The sequence below is a fragment of the Coregonus lavaretus genome (genome assembly GCF_964263955.1).
Source record: "Coregonus lavaretus genome assembly, chromosome: 23".
NCBI lineage: Eukaryota > Metazoa > Chordata > Actinopteri > Salmoniformes > Salmonidae > Coregonus > Coregonus lavaretus.
In genome coordinates, this window is record NC_140010.1 from 20,980,198 (window position 1) to 21,004,027 (window position 23,830).

Consider the following 23,830-nt stretch of genomic DNA (forward strand, 5'->3'; position numbering starts at 1 on the left):
CATATTTTTTAAGTATGCTGGGGTGTAATCAATGAAAAAACAGGGCAAATTCAAATCAAATCAAATTGTATTTGTCACATGCACAGAATACAACAAGTGTAGACCTTACAGTGAAGTGCTTACTTATTACCTCAACTACTTCAACTAGCCGGTGCCCCCGCACAGGGACGGCTTGTTCAATAGGGCGATATGGGCGACGCACTAATCAATTATATCACGGCAACAGCAGTTATCAGTGTTCACGTCTGATCTGCCAGCCACTAAATGTCAAATCAGGCTAAAGTCGTGCTTCAAATGGCCCTGCCCGTTTTTTGGGCGATTTCAGTCAGGTTGAAAATTGCCCAGAAGTCTCTCATAGCCTGTCATGTAAAATCTATTTTTTTCAAATTTCAAAGCTTTCAATACATTCTCTATGGGTGTCTGTGGGCATGCACTTACGCGCTTTCGTCATACGTGACGTAACGTTGAACGTAACTAAGACAATGGCGGCTAACAGCGTCTATGTTGCGACCTGCAGTGTGGCGTTATTTTATGTTTTTAATTTGTAGACTTAGTTTACAAACATTCTGCTTTGGACTGATCTTCGGTTTTGGACTGATCTTGTTGATCGTGTACATACCCGCTACGAACGGACTAAATAATGAAAACGCTGCTGGCAGCGGAATCCCAATACAGCTGGGAGACTTGGCTGGATGACAGAGTCCCGGACAGAGAGGTGGAGCCGGCCGGCTTCACCCTGGTCAGAGCGGACCGCGATCCTGGTAAGAGAGCGACTCTGTACCCCGACATTGAACTGCTTTCTGTGTCATTGAACCTTACTATTGTTGATAAAACAAGTTTACTGGAGAACGGAGACCAAGTAGAGACTTTTGGACAAGGTGGATAATTGTATAATATAAGGCAGTTTATTCAGAGGTAAAGATATCTGGAATCGCGTGCACGGACCCGTTCGTCAAACTCGTAGGGAGTTTATCAGAAGAGCCCCTAAACATTGTGTGCTGACATTTTATACAATAAAATGAAGTAGGTTGAATCTAGTAGTTCTGATCTTCTGATTGGTCCTGATGAGTTGGGCGAGGTCACCTCCAGGCTAGTGTCACTGTTGCATTGGCTCTGAGTCGGGTTCTCTGTCTTCAGATGTTCAGCCTAAGAGAAGAGGATTTGTGTGTGTGTGTGTGTGTTTGTTATCAGTGTGTGTGTGTGTGTGTGTGTGTGTGTGTGTGTGTGTGTTTGTTATCAGTGATGATGTGTGTGTGTGTGTGTGTGTGTGTGTGTGTGTATCAGTGATGATGTGTGTGTGTGTGTGTGTGTGTGTGTGTGTGGGTGTGTGTGTGTGTGTCCTCAGGGCAAGAACTCGTGAGTTGGAAGAACTGAGAGACCTATGGCGTGGGTGTTATCCTTAGCCACCTGCTGACAAGGCTGACAAGATAGGACTCTTGTTCATTGTATTGAATACAAAGGCCCAACACAAAATGGGTCATGCACAAGATTTTAGTCAGACCAAGCTATAACATTATATATTTACTACGACAGTACATTCAACCAAAAGCTAATATAACAAAGGCATCAGAGATTATTTATAATCTGTCACAGAAACTGGAATCCATCTCCCCAGATCAGTCAATAAATGCTTCTGGTATTGACTTATATGCTGCCCCTGTCTTCATGTTGTTGCTGGACATATCTTTTTAAAAATGTGTGTAGGTCACCTAAATCATCAGAAAAATTGCCCCTCCTGAGATTTTTTTCAGGAGCCGCCACTGCCCCCGCACATTGACTCTGCAACGGTACCCCCCTGTATATATAGCCTCCCTACTGTCACTTTATTTTAACTTCTGCTCTTTTTTCTCTCAACACTTTTTTTTGTTGTTGTTTTATTTTTACTTTTTTTGTTAAAAATAAATGCACTGTTGGTTAAGGGCTGTAAGTAAGCATTTCACTGTAATGTCTGCACCTGTTGTATTCGGCACATGTGACCAATAAAATTTGATTTGATTTTGATTTGATTTGATTTACCAGCTCTTAACCAACAACGCAGTTTTAAGAAAAATAAGTGTTAAGTGTTAAAAAGAGATAAATAAAAATAAGAAAAATAGGAAAAATGGAAGAATAACAAATTATTAAAGAGCAGCAGTAAAATAACAGTAGCGAGGCTATATACAGGGGGTAACGGTAAAGAATCAATGTGCGGGGGCACAGGTTAGTCGAGGTAATTGAGGTAATACGTACATGTGGGTAGAGGTAAAGTGACTATGCATAGATAATAAACAGAGAGTAGCAGCAGCTTAAAAAGAGGGAGTGGGGTGGTTGAGAAGCCTTTTGGACCTAGACTTGGCGCTCCGGTACCGCTTGCTGTGTGGTAGCAGAGAGAACAGTCCATGACTAGGGTGGCTGGAATCTTTGTCAATTTGTAGGGCCTTCCTCTGACACCGCCTGGTATAGAGGTCCTGGATGGCAGGAAGCTTGGCCCCAGTGATGTGCTGGGCCGTTTGCACTACCCTCTGTAGTGCCTTGCGGTCAGATGCCGAGCAGTTGCCATACCAGGCGGGGATGCAACCAGTCAGGATGCTCTCGATGGTGCAGCTGTAGAACGTTTTGAAGATCTGAGGACCAATGCCAAATCTTTTCAGTCTCCTGAGGGGGAATAGGCTTTGTCGTGCTCTCTTCACCACTGTCTTGGTGTGTTTGGACCATGATAGTTTGTTGGTGATGTGGACACCAAGGAACTTGAAGCTCTCAACCTGCTCCACTACAGCCCTGTCGATGAGAATGGGGGCGTGCTCGGTCCTCCTTTTCCTGTAGTCCACAATCATCTCCTTTGTCTTGATCACGTTGAGGGAGAGGTTGTTATCCTGGCACCACACGGCCAGGTCTCTGACCTCCTCCCTATATGCTGTCTCATCGTTGTCGGTGATCAGGCCTACCACTGTTGTGTCATCGGAAAACTTAATGATGGTGTTGGAGTCGTGCTTGGCCATGCAGTCATGGGTGAACAGGGAGTACAGGGGGGGACTGAGCACGCACCCCTGAGGGGCCCCCGTGTTGAGGATCAGTGTGGCAGATGTGTTGTTACCTAGCCTTACCACCTGGGGGCGGCCCGTCAGGAAGTTCAGGATCCAGTTGCAGAGGAAGGTGTTTAGTTCCAGGGTCCTTAGTTTATTGATGAGCCTTGAGGGCACCATGGATGTTGAACGCTGAGCTGTAGTCAATGAACAGCATTCTCACGTAGGTGTTCCTTTTGCCCAGGTGGGAAAGGGCAGTGTGGAGTGCAATAGAAATTGCATCATCTGTGGATCTGTTGGGGCGGTATGCAAATTGGAGTGGGTCTAGGGTTTCTGGGATAATGGTGTTGATGTGCACCATGAACAGCCTTTCAAAGCACTTCATGGCTACAGACATGAGTGCTACGGGTCAGTAGTCATATAATATAATATGCCATTTAGCAGACGCTTTTATCCAAAGCGATTTACAGTCATGTGCGCATACATTTTTACGTATGGGTGGTCCCGGGGATCGAACCCACTACCCTGGCGTTACAAGCACCATGCTCTACCAATTGAGCTACAGAGGACCACATTTAGGCAGGTTACCTTAGTGTTCTTGGGCACAGGGACTATGGTGGACTGCTTGAAACGTTGGTATTACAGACTCAGTCAGGGACAGGTTGAACATGTCAGTGAAGACACTTGCCAGTTGGTCAGCGCATGCTCGGAGTACACGTCCTGGTAATCCGTCTGGCCCTGCGGCCTTGTGAATGTTGACCTGTTTAAAGGTCTTAATCACATCGGCTACGGAGAGCATGATCACACAGTCGTCCAGAACAGCTGATGCTCTCATGCACGCATCAGTGTTGCTTGCCTCGAAGCGAGAGTATAAGTAATTTAGCTCGTCTGGTAGGCTCATGTCACTGTGCAGCTCGCGGCTGTGCTTCCCTTTGTAGTCTGTAATAGTTTGCAAGCCCTGCCACATCCGACGAGCGTCGGAGCCGGTGTAGCACGATTCAATCTTAGTCCTGTATTGACGCTTTGCCTGTTTAATGGTTCGTCGGAGGGCATAGTGGGATTTCTTATAAGCGTCCGGGTTAGAGTCCTGCTCCTTGAAAGCGGCAGCTCTACCCTTTATCTCAGTGCGGATGTTACCTGTAATCCATGGCTTCTGATTGGGGTAGGTACGTACAGTCACCGTGGGGACGATGTCATCGATACACTTATTGATGAAGCCAGTGACTGATGTGGTGTACTCCTCAATGCCATCGGAAGAATCCCAGAACATATTTCAGTCTGTGCTAGCAAAACAGTCCTGTAGCTTAGCATCTGCGTCATCTGACCACTTCTGTATTGAGCGAGTCACTGGTACTTCCTGCTTTAGTTTTTGCTTGTAAGCAGGAATCAGGAGGATAGAATTATGGTCAGATTTTCCAAATGGAGGGCGAGGGAGAGTGTTGTACGCATCTCTGTTTGTGGAGTAAAGGTAGTCTAGAGTTTTTTTTCCTCTGGTTGCACATTTAACATGCAGGTAGAAATGAGGTAAAACAGATTTAAGCTTCCCTGCATTAAAGTCCTCGGCCACTAGGAGCTCTGCCTCTGGATGAGCATTTTCTTGTTTGCTTATGGCCTTATACAGCTTGTTGAGTGTGGTCTTAGTGCCAGCATCGGTTTGTGGTGGTAAGTAGACAGCTACGAAAAATAGTGTGGTCTACAGCTTATCATGAGATACATGAGGAAGTCTCGAGCAAAACCTTGAGACTTCCTTAATATTAGATTTTGTGCGCCTGCTGTTATTTACAAATATACACAGACCACCACCCCTTGTCTTACCGGAGGCAGCTGTTCTATCTTGCCGATGCACCGAAAACCCCGCCAGCAGTATGTTATTCATGTCGTTGTTCAGCCACGACTCGGTGAAACGTAAGATATTACAGTTATTTGGTAGGATATTCTTGATTGGAGCTCATCCATTTTATTTTCCAATGATTGTACGTTGGCTAATAGGACTGATGGTAGAGGCAGATTACCCACTCGCCGTCGGATCCTTACAAGGCACCCCGACCTACGTCCCCGATATATCCGTCTGTTCTTCATGGGAATGACGGGGATTTGGGCCTTGTCGGGTGTCTGAATTAAATCCTTTGCGTCCGAGTCATTAAATAAAAAATATTTTCCAGTACAAGGTGAGTAATTGCTGTCCTGATATCCAGAAGCTCTTTTTGGTCATAAAAGACGGTGGCAGAAACATTATGTACAAAATAAGTTACAAATAACGCGAAAAAACACACATAATAGCACAATTGGTTAGGAGCCCGTAAAACGACAGCCATCTCTTCCGGCGCCATTATTTCTGCGAAATAACTGTGTGAAATAATAGAAGATTAAAGCATATTTGTTTACTCTTATCTTCAATGTAAATTATTTGCTGCATAACCTTAATTTGCCTTATTTTTATTGACATGTATTTATTTGTCTACCGTGTCTGTCCTCTGTAGCTCAATTGGTAGAGCATGGCGCTTGTAATGCCAGGGTAGTGGGTTCGATCTCCGGGACCACCCATACGTAAAAATGTATGCACACATGACTGTAAGTCGCTTTGGATAAAAGCATCTGCTAAATGGCTTATTATTATTATTATTTATAGAAGTGAACAGGAAGGGGGGAGTATTTTGCCACTAGAAAACCGTTTAGCCCAAATACATCCTTGCCCTCTCTGGCAAATGATCATTACTTCTCACCAATATTTCCTGTCTCTATAACTCTCCTTATTATCCACAGTCAGCATAATTTTCTTCTTGAAGACCAATAATAGATGAACCAAGCAAATGATGACCCCATCCAACCTTCAAAGGATTATCCCTTCCTTCCCTTCCTTAGCTCCTCAAGTAAGGTTCTATGTCTATTTCTATCTCTAGTCATTAAATAACAGCTCATAAGAATGTAGAGTCAGAGTCAGTCTGAATAATCGTTTCTGCCATCCTCAGTCGCTCGCAGTCCTATAAATAGAGCCTGGCCTGGTGTTGCATTAGTGGGAGAGGGACTGATTGGTCTGAATTTGCTGTGTGAAAAAGGTGCTTAGACCTTTCTCCTGATTACCTTGGTTGGCTAAAACAGTGGGCTGCATGCAACTAAACAGAGACCTATACATTACCTTTCCAATGATTACACCTTAGAAATTGTTAGATGCGTTTTTTGCAGATTCCACAGGAAAGAACCCCTCTATGAATCTAAAGAGATATAAATAACTCAGCAACACACTCATCTGAAAATATTGTCTAGGCCTGCATTTTACATAAACCAAGTGAAAATGGTAGGTTTATTATAAAAAAATTATTTGTCAGTGTTTTTTCCCCATTCAACAATTTGTGAATTAAGGTTTGTGCTAACCAATTCATAATTCCTTATTTATTCAGTGGTTTGGGAAGAGAGAGAGAGCATGAAGGAGAAGATGAGACTGGAGTGAGAGTTATAGGCTTTTTAAAGGCAATGCCTTGAATTAATTGCATCCAATGAGCAATGGAGTCAGATTAGAGTCTTGTAACAGGACTTCCAATTAAGCCTGACAGACCGCACTGGGGAAAGCAAATGTGATCGAACAGAATTTCACATTGTGAGACTGCATTGTATTACATTGTAGGCCATGTAGAAAGAGTTAGAACACTAGCATACATTGTTATGTACCAGATATAGGATAGTAAAGCATGGTGACCTTAAGCATGAACATTGTATCAGCGACTTCATGAATAACCTGAACCAAATTGTTGCACATTGTCATTCTCTCAAGCTGATGCTGGCATTGTAATTTGCTATGTCTCAGACTTTGGGTAAGATCTAGATGATTCACTTTCAACTTATTTGGGAGAGGGGAGGAGCTGCTGCTAATGCCGTTGGTGATGGCATGGAGCTTTAGGCCTACCTAGTATTGATTGACTTCCTTCATATTGTACCTTTGGGAGATTGTGAGAGGTGCAGAGGCACTTAGGATATTAAACAAGATGCAAACTTTAGTGGGCCAAACCTTTTAGTGATGCCATTAATTAAACTGGCATTGTGTACATGGGCACTGTCTGGCAGCTGAGGCAGACAGCGTGGGCATGCAGGGTAGCCTGGCAGGTTCACTCTCAGAGAACAACCAGTGCCAATGAATGATGCAATGGCGCTAACGTTATATTCCCATAGGTGCAAACTTGTCATGAGAGTTTTTCTCAAAATACTCCATTACTGTAGACCTTGACTGTATTTTCAATAGCATGAGGTCCAATTTAGTTTTCATTCTACTGGAGTACATGAACAAAGATTTCACATTTGGCCATAAACTTTCACCAACTCATGAATATGCTGGGAAAGCTATACATCACTTCCTTCCCGAAGAGATTTTCCCGCCTTTGAGCTCCATAGCAAAAGCCACTCCGGAGTCACACTAACATATAGTATCTTACATCAAATGTAGCCATGGATGTTGCCTGGGGTATCATGTTAAAAATGATCATTATCCCTATCCGGCTTGAAGGACCACGAAAAGAGTGTGTCGGGTGGCATACCAACCAGAATTGTAACCAACATTTTTACTGAGTGTATTAATATAAATTACATTTTCAATATATGGTCCTTTCCCTCAAAGTAATAGAAACTGGAACCTGTTCCTTCTACGAGACAATGAACAATCAATATAGCTCCTAGGAACATGGTATCTGAGACATTCAATCATAGTGCCATTACAGCAGCCAACAGCTACCGTATTTGTCCAAGCCTATGAAAAAATAAATAATTTATTTTAACACATGAAATGCTCAGAACCAAAAATGTTTTATGTGCTATTAATGGTTGTTTCAAAATCCATTAACACCCATTCATGGGAGGTTAACTTGACATAAATCCTAGATCAATATTTTACAATTAAATAAGGTTGTTTGTCTCCGTATCATTTTATAATGGATTTTCCATATATTTTCCTCCATGTTAGCGAAATATTGCATTAGCAACATATTTCTGACATTGGAGAATGTGAGGTACTATATTCCTGATGTATAATAATGACTAAAATCACTGTATGAACCTGAAGCAGTTTTTTTTTATTCTGTACAATGGACTCAATTACTCGGTTTACTCTAATGGCTTCATAGGCACACTTGCACACTTCCTTAATTATCTTCTCACGTTGTGCCTACAGTACCACCATATCATGCTTTCACACTTCACACACTGTTGTTTGTCAGTCCACTTCAGCTCATTGTCAATAGTAAATCAAGCAAGATAACCTGGAAAAACCTGAAAGTCTGACAAAAGCTAAAATCGTCAAGATAAGGATAATAGCATCTCCTTTACAACGTCTCAATTGAATAGTACAAGTATCTTGGTGCAGTACTGAGAACATAGCCTACTGGCCCATGTCAGATTTATAGTCACTCTTAAAACTACTATTTTTCCTACGAGTTCATTTGGATTACCTGTCCTATAGCAAGGTGACTGTTGAGCGACCCTCTGTCTCAGACCAGCTAATTGCAGAGAGACATACATGGGTGTGTGTGTTTGATGGTCGACTATGGGTAACGTTATGAGGCACTTCAAATGAATGATAGATCACGTCAGTTGTCTGTGATGTCCTTGAGCTGCTTATAGTGGGTAATCATTACCACCCATAAAAAGGAAATACGATGTCTTAATGGACATTCTATGTCTGGTTCTCTCTTGCAATTAAAATGAAAAAAACATCAAGAACAACCATAGGTCCATTAATACTTTAAGGTGGACCTTGCTGCTCTCTATTCCAAGTAGTCTTTTTTTATCAAAAATGTCTTGGTATGTATATTTTAATAATTGCTGGCCTTAGCTTCTTTATGGTCTGCCAAGGACACCAAGGGCTCCTAAGAGAAAGAGTTTTACAATTGAGGAAAAGTGATTCATAAAACGTTATCACAATATTGAAAGATTTTGTTGTAATACTCATAATTTGGCCTCAGATATCCTAAAAGGAAACCATATCAAAACATACATGATTATTTCCCTGTAGTCGTTGTAATAGACAGCTATTGTCTGTAGGAAAATCTATATCAAATAAGAGCCCTCCGTTCTATACTGTATTCCCTACAGGCTGTATGTAGTTATTGCTATTTCTGTACACCTCAGCAGATTTATCATTAGTGCAGTCAGTGTATTCTAACAGAGAGACTTGTGCCTTCAGTGCCAATCACTTATTTGATTATAAAGCAGTCAAGTTGAGTCAGCTGCTTTGCTCCATTTGATGGAGTCTTGGCTACTGTAATGGACAAACAAACAAGAAATAAGACAAAAAAAACAGGGTTATCTTTGGTCTCTTTGTTGCCTCTCTGATTAATGCCCTCCTTGCCTGGTCCGTGAGTTTTGGTGGGCGGCCCTCTCTTGGCAGGTTTGTTGTGGTGCCATATTCTTTCCATTTTTTAATAATGGATTTAATGGTGCTCCGTGGGACGTTCAAAGCTTCTGATATTTTTTTATAACCCAACCCTGATCTGTACTTCTCCACAACTTTGTCCCTGACCTGTTTGGAGAGCTCCTTGGTCTTCATGGTGCCGCTTGCTTGGTGGTGCCCCTTGCTTAGTGGTGTTGCAGACTCTGGGGCCTTTCAGAACAGGTGTATATATACTGAGATCATGTGACACTTAGATTGCACACAGGTGGACTTTATTTAACTAATTATGTGACTTCTGAAGGTAATTGGTTGCACCAGATCTTATTTAGGGGCTTCATAGCAAAGGGGGTGAATACATATGCATGCACCACTTTTCCGTTATTTATTTTTTTGAATTTATTGAAACAAGTTATGTTTTAAATTTCAATTCACCAATTTTGACTATTTTGTGTATGTCCATTACATGAAATCTAAATAAAAATCCATTTAAATTACAGGTAGTAATGCAGCAAAATAGGAAAAATGCCAAGGGGGATGAATACTTTTGCAAGGCACTGTATCTGTCCATAGGACCACTTTAAGCCATACACTTCACAGAGCTGGGCTTTACGGAAGAGTGGCCAGAAAAAAGTAAGCAAAGAAAAAGAAAAAAAGAAGCAAACACATTTGGTGTTTGCCAAAAGACATGTGGGAGACTCCCCAAACATATGGAAGAAGGTACTCTGGTCAGATGAGACTAAAATTGAGCTTTTTGGCCATCAAGGAAAACGCTATGTCTGGTCAGAATTTAAGGAATGATGGATGGCACTAAATACAGGGACATTTTTGAGGGAAACCTGTTTCAGTCTTCCAGAGATTTGAGGCTGGGATGGAGGTTCACCTTCCAGCAGAACAATGACCTAAGCATACTGCTAAAGCAGCACTCAAGTGTTTTAAGGGGAAACATGTAAATGTCTTGGAATGGCCTTGTCAAAGCCCAGACACCAATCCAATTGAGAATCTGTGGTATGACTTAAAGGTTGCTGTACTCCAGCAGAACCCATCCAACTTGAAGGAGCTGGAGCAGTTTTGCCTTGAAGAATGGGCAAAAACCCCAGTGGCTAGATGTGCCAAGCTTATAGACGTACCCCAAGAGACTTGCAGATGTAATTGCTGCAAAAGGTGGCTCTACAAAGTATTGACTTTGGGGGGGGGGGTGAATAGTTATGCACGCTCAAGTTTTCTGTTTTTTGGTCTTATTTCTTGTTTGTTTCACAATAAAAATTATTTTGCATCTTCAAAGTGGTAGGCATGTTGTGTAAATCAAATGATACAAACCCCCCCAAAAAAATCTATTTTAATTCTAGGTTGTAAGGCAACAAAATAGGGGGGTGAATACTTTCGCAAGCCACTGTATATAATGATAGTATTATCCTTTGCTTTTTGTTTCACCAGTAATAAGTTAATATATTTTTCATACTTCTCAGATTTTTCAAGATTATTGTGCTCTATGTTTTATCACACAAAAGTCACAGCCTCCCATGGTGCCACATTCAGTCTATTTGCAAAGTAAACAAACACACCAAAGGTATTGAGTGAATAAGTACCAGTAAGAGATTAGATCTTGATCTTAATGTTAAACTGAATTAGATAATTTGGTTCAGTGAGAAGATCTAAAGTGCCCTTCATTAATTATTGGAGATGATGAAAATGTATGCACTCACTAACTGTAAGTCGCTCTGGATAAGAGTGTCTGCTAAATGACTAAAATGTAAAAATGTAATGATGTTGCCATGTTTTTTTTTATCTCAAGAGGCACATAACTAGAGAAAAAAATTACTGAATTAAATATAAATCCTAAATTAAGGTTTTACTTAATTTACTAAGTGCCACGTTATGTCAAACTCTCGTCTTAAAGATGGATTTTCAATAAATCTGTATGTGGTTAAGATGACAGAAAGCTCCACATATCACAATATGTGGCAGAGCTTATTACAGCCTGAGAAGTTATCGATCGTCCATTTTGTTTGATATTTCACAGGGCCTTATGGCACTCATGCCCTGAAAGATGCCCAATACAAGCCTGGCTGATGCGGCCCATGTGATCACAGTGCAGGGAGAGCTGTGACAAACTGGTCTGGAAAGGAGGCTATTTGTTAATGCAATATTAGCTCAGAAATGTTCGTTATTTTTCCCTCTCCGGGGTTGAGACCTCTCGTTGTTTGGATTTTAAAATCCAACCTTTGTAATGGAAGGGGGCGGCGCTCGGGGACTGTGTGTGGCTGTGCCTGTGGGTGTTTGAGTGAGAAAGATACAGAGGATAGCCAACCAGTAAAAGCAAAACCCCCTTCATTATCAACGCATTGTGCCGACAACATCAAAGAGCCATTCAGGAGGACTTCAATAGTTAGGTGTTAGCCAGACTAGCCCAATACCACTTTCAAACCAAACAATCATTATGCACATGTCTAGTGAGGCATGTTTGCTGCTGAAGTGTAGCAAAGGCACCTCACACCACATATTCTTACTTGTAACAAACACAAGAATCCACTTACGATTGACAAAAGCATGGCAATCTATACAAATATGATTGAATTGTCCATTTGTTGGTAGAACTGATCGATTTTAACACTGGTTACTGAATGTTTGTGGTGATGATGTCAACGTGAAAGGTTATGAGGTTCATATGCTGATCCATTGAATGGTGGCTGGGAAAAAGATTAGTGGCAAGAATTATTGCTAATTCCTGTACACATTTCCCATAAAATCCTCTTTTGTTAGTCGTTCAGTGCTGACACTCCATGTTGTTCTCTCTAATGGGCCATTTAAAGTTCCATAAATTCCCCCCTGATGAGAGTGGTTTTGACCGAAACAGGATTACATATTTTATTTGAATGTTTGTAAAACTGCGTTGTTTTTGTTTTTCGTAATGACATTGTCTAGTAGTTGCTTGCATTGTAAAAGAGGATGAGAGTCATTTTATACTGTAGCTCCATGTTAGAAAACTCTACACAAACACAATTTTAACCACATTTCTAGTGATTTCCAATTTCCAAAAGTTAACTCAGATGTTTCCTTAACGTTAGCATCTAGACTAAATAGGTCATCAATTTATGTGGTTGTCGGGTTGGGTTATCACATTTACCAGTAAAGACAAAGATTTTTACAAATGTGAATACACTGCTTATCCAACAAACCCTGTTGTGGATTTGCAAAATGATTGCCTTAGTTGCCTTGTAACTGTTGCAAAAGGCTTATCAAGAACAATCTGGAACCTATGGTGACCTTTTCTCCCCTTCAGCACTAGAGAATGTGGCCGACTTAACTAGATATCTACAGTAAAGGGAAAATAAAATTACCCCATGAATGAGCTTTGTGTGGAGGATTTATTATAACAATCTTCACTTTCCTCCTATTTCTATTCTTCCTAAAAGACAAGGATCTGAGCATAATACATCACTTGTTAAAGAGAACCGCAACAGTAAAGTCGTTAGGACAATACGTCTTCTCATACAATACATCTACCATTACGTCATGGAAGGTCCATGACCACAGGTGTCAGTCAAAAAGGAGAAAAGGTTTGCTGAAGGGTTTTTTCTGTCTAAATTGTTTTACTTTGGTGGAAGCATTATATTTCCTGCTCTAGAACATGAGACAAGACTCAACAGAGGAACGAGGTGTGGAATACTTGCTATACTATAGCTGAGCAAAAATCCTGTGGCTGTGAGTTTTGGGTGTGTGAATGTGAGGAACTTGTGCCAACGTTGGCCCATTTTAATAGGTTGCTCATCATTATGGTTCTTGTCAAGCTTACTAGCGTATTTTCAATGATTTTGTATACTTTTGGATGGGGGCGGAAGTAGGTCTGAGTAGTGGTAAATCTGAACGATTGATATTTTTGTATTGATAGTGAAAAGCGCAATACACTTTATGAAAAACAATTTTCTCTAACACTGAACACATTTCATACAATCAAAATCAATTAATACAAATGTTATTTATATAGCGCTTTTCACAACAACGATTGTCACGGAGTGCTTAACAACAACTCGGCCTAGACCCGCAAGCAGCAGTTATGTGGCAAGGAACAATAAAGAAAAGATGGAAGGAACCTTCTTTAGCTGTACAGAGTAGGAGGTTGGAGTAACAAGCTGAGTATATGTGACCACCAGACAGTTGTTCAGGCAAGACAAATCATAATAAGCTCATGGCATGGATGACCAACAGGATCATAGTAGATCAGAGTGTACAAGACCCTAGCCTGAGAGTTGTCCATATATGCGGACAAAGATCTAATGTTCTATATACTTACTCAATCCACGTCATCCCCATTGGGACATAAGACCAGAATTAGTCTATATCTGGGCATTCTTAGAATGTGCCCAAGACGTCAGTCAGCTTCTCTTGATGTGTTGTGTAACATTTTGACAAACAGTGTTCTTGTCCTGCTCACTGTTGTGTATTTTGTTCGGCCAGAAGAGGCAGCAGATTCTCCTGAGGCCTCCACTGCTGAAAGACTCCACCCGTCTCTTGTCGTTCTTGACAACACTCCAACTACCCAAACCATACAATAAAACCAATTTGACATTGCTGTTGTATAGGTGGATATTTGTTTAGAGGCTGCTCTGCTCAGACCTCCAGATGGGATGAGTTGGGAAAATGCACAATGTGAGGTTTTAGAGATTTTCCAGATGGGAGTACAGGGTCCACTGAATACCTCTGGGTTTGTATGGTGTGGTTTTGGTCATGATCCAGTCAATGGTAATAAAGAAGAGGATCTGAGGGATGAAGGAACCCTGTCTCACTCCAGACTCCACAGTGAACCACTCAGACTTGTCCATAATGACACTGCATTCAAAGTGGTCGTAAGATGTCCCTATGATTGTAACAATCTTGAATAGTATACCTTGAATAGTATATATTCAATCGGCTCTCATGATCTTCAAGAGAGTGTCACCATGTATACTACCAAAAGCCTTGAAATCTATGAAGTGAGAATGGGGAAGTGGGGGGGACCATACATCCTTGTCCCGTTCAGAATCCTGCTTGCTCCTGCCTTAGCTTGGTGTCAATGACTGACTCCGTACATTTTCGATGATGCAGAATAAAAAATGGTTGATTAAAAAATGGTTGATGGCATTACCCCCAAATTGAGATTCACTTTCCAGCATTATGTAAAAAATATATATATTCTATTGTGTACGTTGTCAGAAACAGCAATTTAATTGGATTTCTTCACCTATGGCTTACCCACATTCACCATTATATAATATCTGTTTATGATGTTGTACTTGGCAACATTGTAATCCTTGACCATCAAACATAGCCTGTGTTATCATGTTTAGTTCAGCAGATATGAAGGAAAATGCGTTGTCTGGCTTTGGCCAGGGGCCATTTTGGAGGTTCGGCACTAGTTACGACAGCCACAAAGTCATAAACCCTGCCTATTTCTTCAATTTCTCATCTTAAAATGTGATTTAAACCTAACCTTAACCCTAGCCTTAACCACACTGATAACCTTATGCCTTAAAATAAAGACCAAAAATTAAGACCGTTGGTGAGCAGGCAAGAGGTTAGGCTGGAGGTAAGGTCTTTGCCAGAGCTCCATTGATGGGCATAGCAGCGTAGATAAATAATAATAATATGCCATTTAGCAGACGCTTTTATCCAAAGCGACTTACAGTCATGCGTGCATACATTTTTGTGTATGGATCAGCTCCTGGCCCCTCATCAAAGATACTGGTCGGTCACACACAAACAAACACACACACACACACACACACACACACACACAGAGAGCACTGATTACATTATCAATGGTGGTTATGATTAGCCTGGTGGAACCAACCTGATCGCTGCGTTAACCTTTCTATGTCACTTCAGATATCATAAAATGTGAAGTGAAATAGAACGGTGAACACAGTGATCAGGCTGGTTCCACCAGGCTAGGTTCTGCCCTGGACATTTAAGTGCATTCAGAAAGTATTCAGACCCCTTGACTTTTTCCACATTTTGCTATGTTACAGCCTTATTCTAAAATTGATTAAATTGTTTTTTTCCATCATCAATCAACACACATTACGCCATAATGACAAAGCAAAAACAGGTTTTTAGAAAAAAACGGAAATATCACATTTATATAAGTATTCAGACCCTTTACTCCGTACTTTGTTGAAGCACCTTTGGCAGCGATTACAGCCTCGAGTCTTCTTGGGTATGACGCTACAAGCTTGGCACACCTGTATTTGAGGAGTTTCTCACATTCTTCTCTACAGATCCTCTCAAGCTCTGTCAGGTTGGATGGGGAGCGTTGCTGCACAGCTATTTTCAGGTCTCTCCAGAGATGTTCGATCGGGTTAAAGTCCGGGCTCTGGCTTGGCCACTCAAGGACATTCAGACACTTGTCCCAAAGCCACTCCTGCATTGTCTTGGCTGTGTGCTTAGGGTCGTTGCCCTGTTGGAAGGTGAACTTTCACCCCAGTCTGAGGTCCTGAGCACTTTGGAGCAGGTTTTTATCAAGGATCTCTCTGTACTTTGCTCCATTCATCTTTCCCTCAATCTTGACTAGTCTCCAAGTCCCTGCTGCTCAAAAACATCCCCACAGCATGATGCTGCCACCACCATGCTTCACCGTAGGGATGGTGCCACGTTTCCTCTAGATGTGACGCTTGGCATTCAGGCCAAAGAGTTAAATATTGGTTTCATCAGCAGAGAATCTTGTTTCTGATGGTCTGAGATTCCTTTAGGTGCCTTTTGGCAAACTCCAAGCAGGCTGTCATGGCCACTTTACCATAAAGGCCTGATTGGTGGAGTGCTGATGGTTGTCCTTCTGGAATGTTCTCCCATCTCCACAGAGGAACTCTGGAGCTCTGTCAGTGTGACCATCGGGTTGTTGGTCACCTCCCTGACCAAGGCCCTTCTCCCCGGATTGCTCAGTTTGGCCGGGCGGCCAGCTCTAGGAAGAGTCTTGGTGGTTCCAAACTTCTTCCATTTAAGAATGATGGAGGCCACTGTGTTCTTGGGGACCTTCAATGCTGCAGAAATGTATTGGTACCCTTCCCCAGTTCTGTGCCTGAACACAATCCTGTCTCGGAGCTCTACGGACAATTCCTTTGACCTCATGTCCAATCAATTGAATTGACTACAGGTGGACTCCAATCAAGTTGTAGAAACATCTCAAGGATTATCAATGGAAACAGGATGCACCTGAGCTCAATTTCTAGTCTCATAGCAAAGAGTCTGAATATTTATGTAAATAAGGTATTTCTGTTTAGATTTTTTATACATTTGCAAACATTTCTAAAAACCTGTTTTCGCTTTGTCATTATGGGTTATTGTGAGTAGATTAATAAAAACTAATTATAATTTAATCAATTTTAGACTAGGTCTGTAACATAACAAAATGTGGAAAAAGTCAAGGGGTCTGAATACTTTCCGAATGCACTGTATATGCATCTAAGAAGTAGAAAATAGGCAACACAATGTCAGTTTACATAAATGATGTTTCACAATTGGGTTATCAAATGTATCAAAGTAATGAAGTGGGTTACCTTCTGTATTTGTACAAATGATGAGCCTGTGAAAGCTGTTGCTGCTGACAGGTGAAGGTTGCTGGCCGGATACTTGCCAACATGTGGCTGACTGTTCTATTCATAGGAATGCTCACATCGAGGGCATGTCTGCATGATGCTGGTGAGGGCCCCCTTGATTGTCTTCTCTATGCTGCATGTTTGGCTGCAAACTGGACAACTCTCGAACAACTGCAGCAGGCAGTCTTATGAGGTGGTGTTGACTGGGAGGGCCTATGAAAGGGTGAAATTATAGACAACCAAGTGGTAAATTCCATTTTGTTCTAAAGAAAGGACAAAGCTTTTTGCTAATGCACTTCACAACCAAAATTACTCTACTAGCTGTATCTGCTTGGCTGGGGAATTAGCCTACTAGTTTATCAAGCCGGGTGTTTTTAAATACAGCTGTTTATGTTTCACATAACACACATTACCTGTCATTGTTCATGAAGCCGTCTGTGTCATCAGGGCAGTAACTCGGGTCACTATCAGAGGCCTCATGATGGCATGTCCTTTTCATAGGAGTCAAGGGAGACTGGCAACAACAGAGGAGGTGTCACAAGGGTACACTTTTATTCTGAGGTCTTGCCTGACAAGCTGTGAAAATAGTAAGTGAACAGTGAAAAAATTATTTTTGGAGGTCGCTAAACCATTGCAATCACATTGCTGGACATATTATGATACCCACCTTTGCTCTTTCTGGTAGGTCCCAGCATACCTTCATGATCAGGGGATCAGTCTGGCACCCAACTATGCACTTGGTCTAACAGAAAAACAGGGTCAACGATTGTCATCATCCCTCAATTATAAACATAGCTCGAGAAATAACGTAATCTCGTTTGGAAGCTAATTCTATGCTTTACAGATGAAGACGAACTGGCTCCAGATGGGATTAGATTCAGGCCGATGACACCGTTACACTATGCAACCAACTGTGACATGTTTTTCTATGGCTGTGATGAGGTGATGTTGAAGGAGTCAGGCGCAGGAAGGTAAATCACAGAATAACAGGCTTTATTCCGCAACCACAGAGTTACGCAGGAACGCGTCAAAACACTCCAGTGCGCAAAACAGGCGCACTGGAAAATACAAGGCACACGGGAAAATCCCGGCGATACAAAATACAAGGAGCGCCACCGAGCTTCACTACTCTACACAAAAAAAAATCACACACAAAGACAAGGGGGCAGAGGGAACACTTATACAGGTACTGATGAGGGGATATGAACCAGGTGTGTGTAATAAACAAGACAAAACAAATGGAATGATGAGATGAGGAGCGGCAGTGGCTAGAAGGCCGGTGATGACGAACGCTGAAGCCTGCCCGAACAAGGAGAGGTGGCAGCTTCGGAGGAAGTCGTGACAATGGCCCTGGGTTGGTTTGTACGGAAGTGCAGACAGGACATATGAATAAATAATGAAATGTTCGTTATGTCGAGATCACGACTTATTTATCTCATGATCACTACATAACAAAGTTGTTTTGTAAAGATCACAAGATAATTTTCTCCTGATCACGACATAACAAACGTTTTTTTGTCGGGATCACGACATAATCAGAAGTACAACAAATCATCCATTAATTTGTTCAGATGCACGATAACCACCTCATCAAGGAGCCCTGTGGCTGCGTTGAACGCAATGCGTGCGTGGGGCATTTAAGCCCTGAATGATGCCTGACAGGTAAGCCTGTTATCGTATCTGAAGATTATGCCTTTATTAAATGTTTTGGAGGAACAAAGAATGTTGTTTTATGATCTTAGTTCAAATGTAGCGTTGGGATGCTGATGCCCCAGGGGAGACTGGTGATTGGCCAGAAGAGGGAGTCACTCCTCTTTTTGCATTGTTTATAAATAGGGGGTAAACGATGAGACGGCAGAACGGCCATAGCAATCTGGGGAGCCGTTCTCCGGACATCGCGAGTCTGTATCTATGCTGTAAATTCGTGATTTTAATAAAAGCCTCGAACACGATGCAGCATAGCGGACTTTTTGTTGACAGCAATAATTGCTACCACTCATCATATACGACATAATGGCGCCCAACGTGGGGCTGGGTTTGCGTCTCTTCTGTGTTTCAGTCAACCGCCGGCCTAACTCTCTCTGAAGCATGGAAAAAGGGTGAGTGTTCTTACCGCTTCGGAGGTTGTTAGATTGGATATGACTTGTGTACACTGAGGAGATGTTCCATTATGACCTGGCCTCGGTGGTGTTATTGCGGTCGACTGGAGTCTGCTAAAATTTATTCCATCAAGAACGGCAGTTAATTGGAATGTAGAGCATTAAACGGTAGGATTTAAGTATTGAAAGTGTATAATTCATTGGTAACGGGTGACAATGGATTGGTAGATAATAAATGTTGGAAGACGTCTGCATAGTTAGGGCACCGTGAATACGGAAAAGACCTCTTGATCGAGGCGATTCTTTAGGAATGGGCTACAAATCCGGACTTAGTTAGATTGGGTCAGGTTGATTCCTTAAGCGGGAATTATGAAGTGAATGGTTGTATTTATGTTATACTTCTTCTATAGCCGACGGGAGATATGTTGGGGATAACCGCTTGATATGAGATTCATCTTTCAAGGCAACAAAAAGTTAGACGGAGATAATTGCGATGATGATGATTTGGCCACAGTGCGGGGTGTTCATTTGTATAGCTAGTAGGCCGCAGTTAGCTGGAGGCTAGGGCTAATGCTTGATTGTTTCAGGCCACGTGGTACATCGTTGCTAAGGCTAATTTTTGTAAGGCTAAAGTGTGAATCATGCTACATTACATGGTGGCTGAGGTGGATGCTAATGCTACATGCTAATTGTGTTTTGTGTCGCAGTGTGCCTTAGGCTAAGCTAAATGCTAATGCTACATGCTAATTGTGTGGTGTGCTACATGCTAACGGATATCCTTAGAGATTCCATTGCGATGGATTAAAGTCTCTTAAACTTGTCACTGTCTGTAAGTCAGGTTGTATGTTTTGTGAGCGCTGTTAAATGTTGTTTGACTAGGAGGGGAACGAAAGGTACAGCTGGACTGGTATCCGTTTAGTGGAGGTGAAAATGTGTTTTTGATTGGATGTGCGCATGCGTGTGATTTTACAGGGCTAGAGCTACGACATGCGGTCGTGCTGAGTCGACGGAACAAAATGGTGGCGTAAGGTCATATGTTGTTTGGGGTTTCCTTTTAGGGGTTTAATAGCTACCGAGAAGGACAGGTGGACGCGAATCTTTTAAAAATGGTTAAAGTAACTGTTATTTGAACGTTAAACTATTTGTTGAGATGTAGTACATTTATAAATTGAATATATGTTGACGAAGTATAATGCATTGAATTGAATAACGGATTATAATAGATTGAATTAAATTAAATTAAATGACGGATGAAAATAAAATTTTAAATGTTTTTGAGCGATCTATAATTCGTCCTGAGTTAAAGTCTTAGAGCGAATGTAAAACGGACGAATATTGAATGTGGATAACTTGGTTAATTGCATAAACTGCTGAAATCTTGTGTGTTTCTATGTTTTTTGAAATATGAGAGGAACATGGAACGGCGAGGCGAGACGAGAGAGAGAGGAGGGGCTGACGTGTGCGTGGCGTGACGTCACATGACGTGACATCACATGACGCAGCAGAGGATCAGATATCAGGCTAGGTTGCAACATTTTCCAATTTAAAGATATGTGATGTTATGACAATTTTACATAGGCTTGGCAAATACTATTTCATTAAAAATTGCATTTTGGAAGCTCTGTATCACTGGGGTTTGATTACAGATGTGTTGGGAATTAAGATGGATTGAGGATTCTTCTGTAAATTTATGATAATTAGGGGTTAGAGCAAGGGGTTAAAGGCTTTGTTTATGGGTATTTTAGTCTGAAGTTTACTAACTTCATTTACTTGCATTTGATGGGTTGTGGTAAGATAGTCAACACTAATTGATAAATTGGTGATATAGGAATAAAGAATTGGTTTTAAATTATTCATAATTTTTAATTGAGTTTTTAATTGGTTTTTAATTTTTTAATTAAATGGTTTTTGAATAAGGCATTTAATAGAATTTTTTAATATTCATATTTTATTTTATTTTATTTTTGGGGTTGTTAGGGTTATATTAATAATTTAAGGGGGGAAGCCAGAGGCTATACAGTCTAAAATAGCATAGTTCACAATAAAGGAATTTAAAAGGGTTGATATAGGGGAAAATTGACTAAAATAGTAATTATTTAACTAAGGTAGTGTTAGGAGAGACTAATGGCAGATGTTAGTACACCTTTCTCACATACGGATTCAGCAAAAAGACACCACCCACCTTATGAGAAGGAAGCTTTCAGTGATCATCTAGCATGGTGATTATGGCATCAGAGATGAAGACGAATACGAGCAGAAACGACGATGAAGATGAATTCAAAACTCCAGAAGGAAGGAAAACCGAGATGTCTGGGAACTTAAAGAAGATGAGGATGATGAAGATGAGAGTGATTGAGAGAGGTCATTCATGGGTGGATATGACTCTGTGATCAGAAGGAAGTTGGCAAGAGAGAAACGAAGAAGGATATGCGAGATTTGATCTCTGATGGAAGTTGAAGATGAAGAAAGTGATGAAGATTTGGAGATTAAAGGTGCTTTATTTTCAAGAGGAGTTTGTCCTACAAGGACTGGCACAGAAGAAAAGTAAGAAGATGATGGAAGATGATATTTCGAGGACAGAACTTAGAACTAAGGTTGAAAAATACTGATATGTCAACGACGAGAAGGAACAGGACTAAGAAACGGCTGAGAGGATCCCAAGAATTGGAGAAGAAGAAACTCTGAAAACTCAATCATACAACGGGTGGAGAAGATAAGTTTTGGTTATGAAGAATCAGAGTGAACCAAATCAACAATCACTGTTACAGCTTTAACTGAACAATATCCAATGCAATTGTACCAGCCAAGAGGGTACCAGTTGATTCATATCCAAAGCCAGTTTCTGGACAGACACATAATGGCACCTGTTAGTGTCTAGAAGATCCGGAAGGGGGGTGCATTGCTGAGAGCCTCGATTAGAGGCGAAGAGAAAATAGCTAACAGTTGAAGTAAAAACAGAGGACTGTGATAGTGAAGAGTGGGAAAATGTATGTGTTCAGCCTAAAGAGGTTAAACATCTCACTATGTAAAATTAATTAGGGTAGGATAGGGATTTGATGTAGTAAAACAGTTTAATTACTCTTAGGGAATCAATTGAGCTCTGCTATAAAAGTCAAAGAGGAAGTAAAAGAGACATACTAATATTAGGACAATATACCTATGGCATTGTTGGGAAAGAGATGCATGGTGTAAATTGAAGCGTACAATAAGATGTACACTAGACGACTGACTGTCTGGTAGAATATTTTAAAAAGTAGGGTTTTTGGGAATCATTTGCTTAAAAAGATAATATCATAGGAAGGATGATAATTTATTAGATTGCCTATTAGACAATCTGTTTGGGAAAATAAACTTAATAGGGTGACTGTTATTCGGGGTTACATTCTTACACAAAGAGATTTGAGGCTAGGCTAAAGGAGGTTTAATCATTTGCCAAGTCTGTGTAATGAGTCAGAAGCAGGTGGGGAACTTTCCCAATCACATATTCTACAAATTTGGTGGTAAGGGATTTTGTGAAAATTAGTGGAAAAAGTTAAATGTTATGAGAGAAAAGATTAGATTAAAATAAGTTAGGAGTAGATTAGGGTTGGAAGAACTCTGAGACAGTAAGCTAAGTTTCAAAGTTAGTAGTAAGACAGAGAGAGAACAGTGAGGAAGGACATTTTAAAGTTTAGTGGGAAGATATGGTAGGAGTTTAAATCGGTTAGGAGCAGATGCATTGAGAAAGTATGTGTTACTGAATGATTTGAGGGTGATTGAGTATCTATATTTACAGTTTCCAGCAGGGAGATCAAGGTCATTATAGGTGTATTTTGTGTAATCAAAAGTTTGAAAGTCAGGGATTTAGAGAAAGGACTGAGATATAGGGGAAAACTGGGGGAAAACTAGGAGTAAATAAGGACATTAACACTTCAGTCTATTAGAACAACAGGGAGAAGCAATTTAACTCTTTCAACATGGATAGTTATTAAAGCCATAAATATATCGCATTTGATTATAAGGGAACCAATACAGCACCAATTTTAGGGGGAAAATACTTATTAGGGTTTAGGATGGGGACGTTCCTCCCATACGGAGAGATAATTATGGAGAATAAGTATTGTTATCAGGACCAGGAGTAAAAGGAGGTATAGTTTAGAAGAGGGTTAGGAGGGACTGTTCACTTATGTTGCGTAATGTTACAGAGAAAGGTCAGGGAGAATATATGTGTACTTATTTAGGGCAAGCATTAGAATTTGTTCCGGTTAGGAATTATTGGTTAAAGGGCTATGTAATTCATAAAGTAACGCTTATAATGGAAGAGTTGAGGTCTGTTGTAGCCTCCACAGTCATTGAGGGAGTTCAGGAGGAGTAGAACTGAATGGACAGTAGTCACTCCAACAGTAGATAATACACCGAGGATAATGGGAAACTTTGCACTAGAAGTAATTAGGGTTGATACAGCAGCTAAATCAACTACTTTAATGGTAACTTTGGAAGGGATTAATGATACTATGGCAATAGCAAATATAGGAGTATGATACCGACAACAACTGTTCTGAAATTAAAGGGGGTTAGCAAGAAGGACTCAGGGGTTTAGGTTACGGATGGAGAGTGCTGTCAATGATAGTACGAATAGGGTTAAAATAGGAGAACAGATAGTAGTAGAGAGAATATAGATTCATCATGGAGATACAGGATGAGGTCTTTGATTTTAATGACGGAACAGGGAGAGGTATCTGATCAGTACCGCTCGTTCTTCTGTTGTGGAAATTAGAGATAGATTAACTCATTCTGTAAGATCAGTGA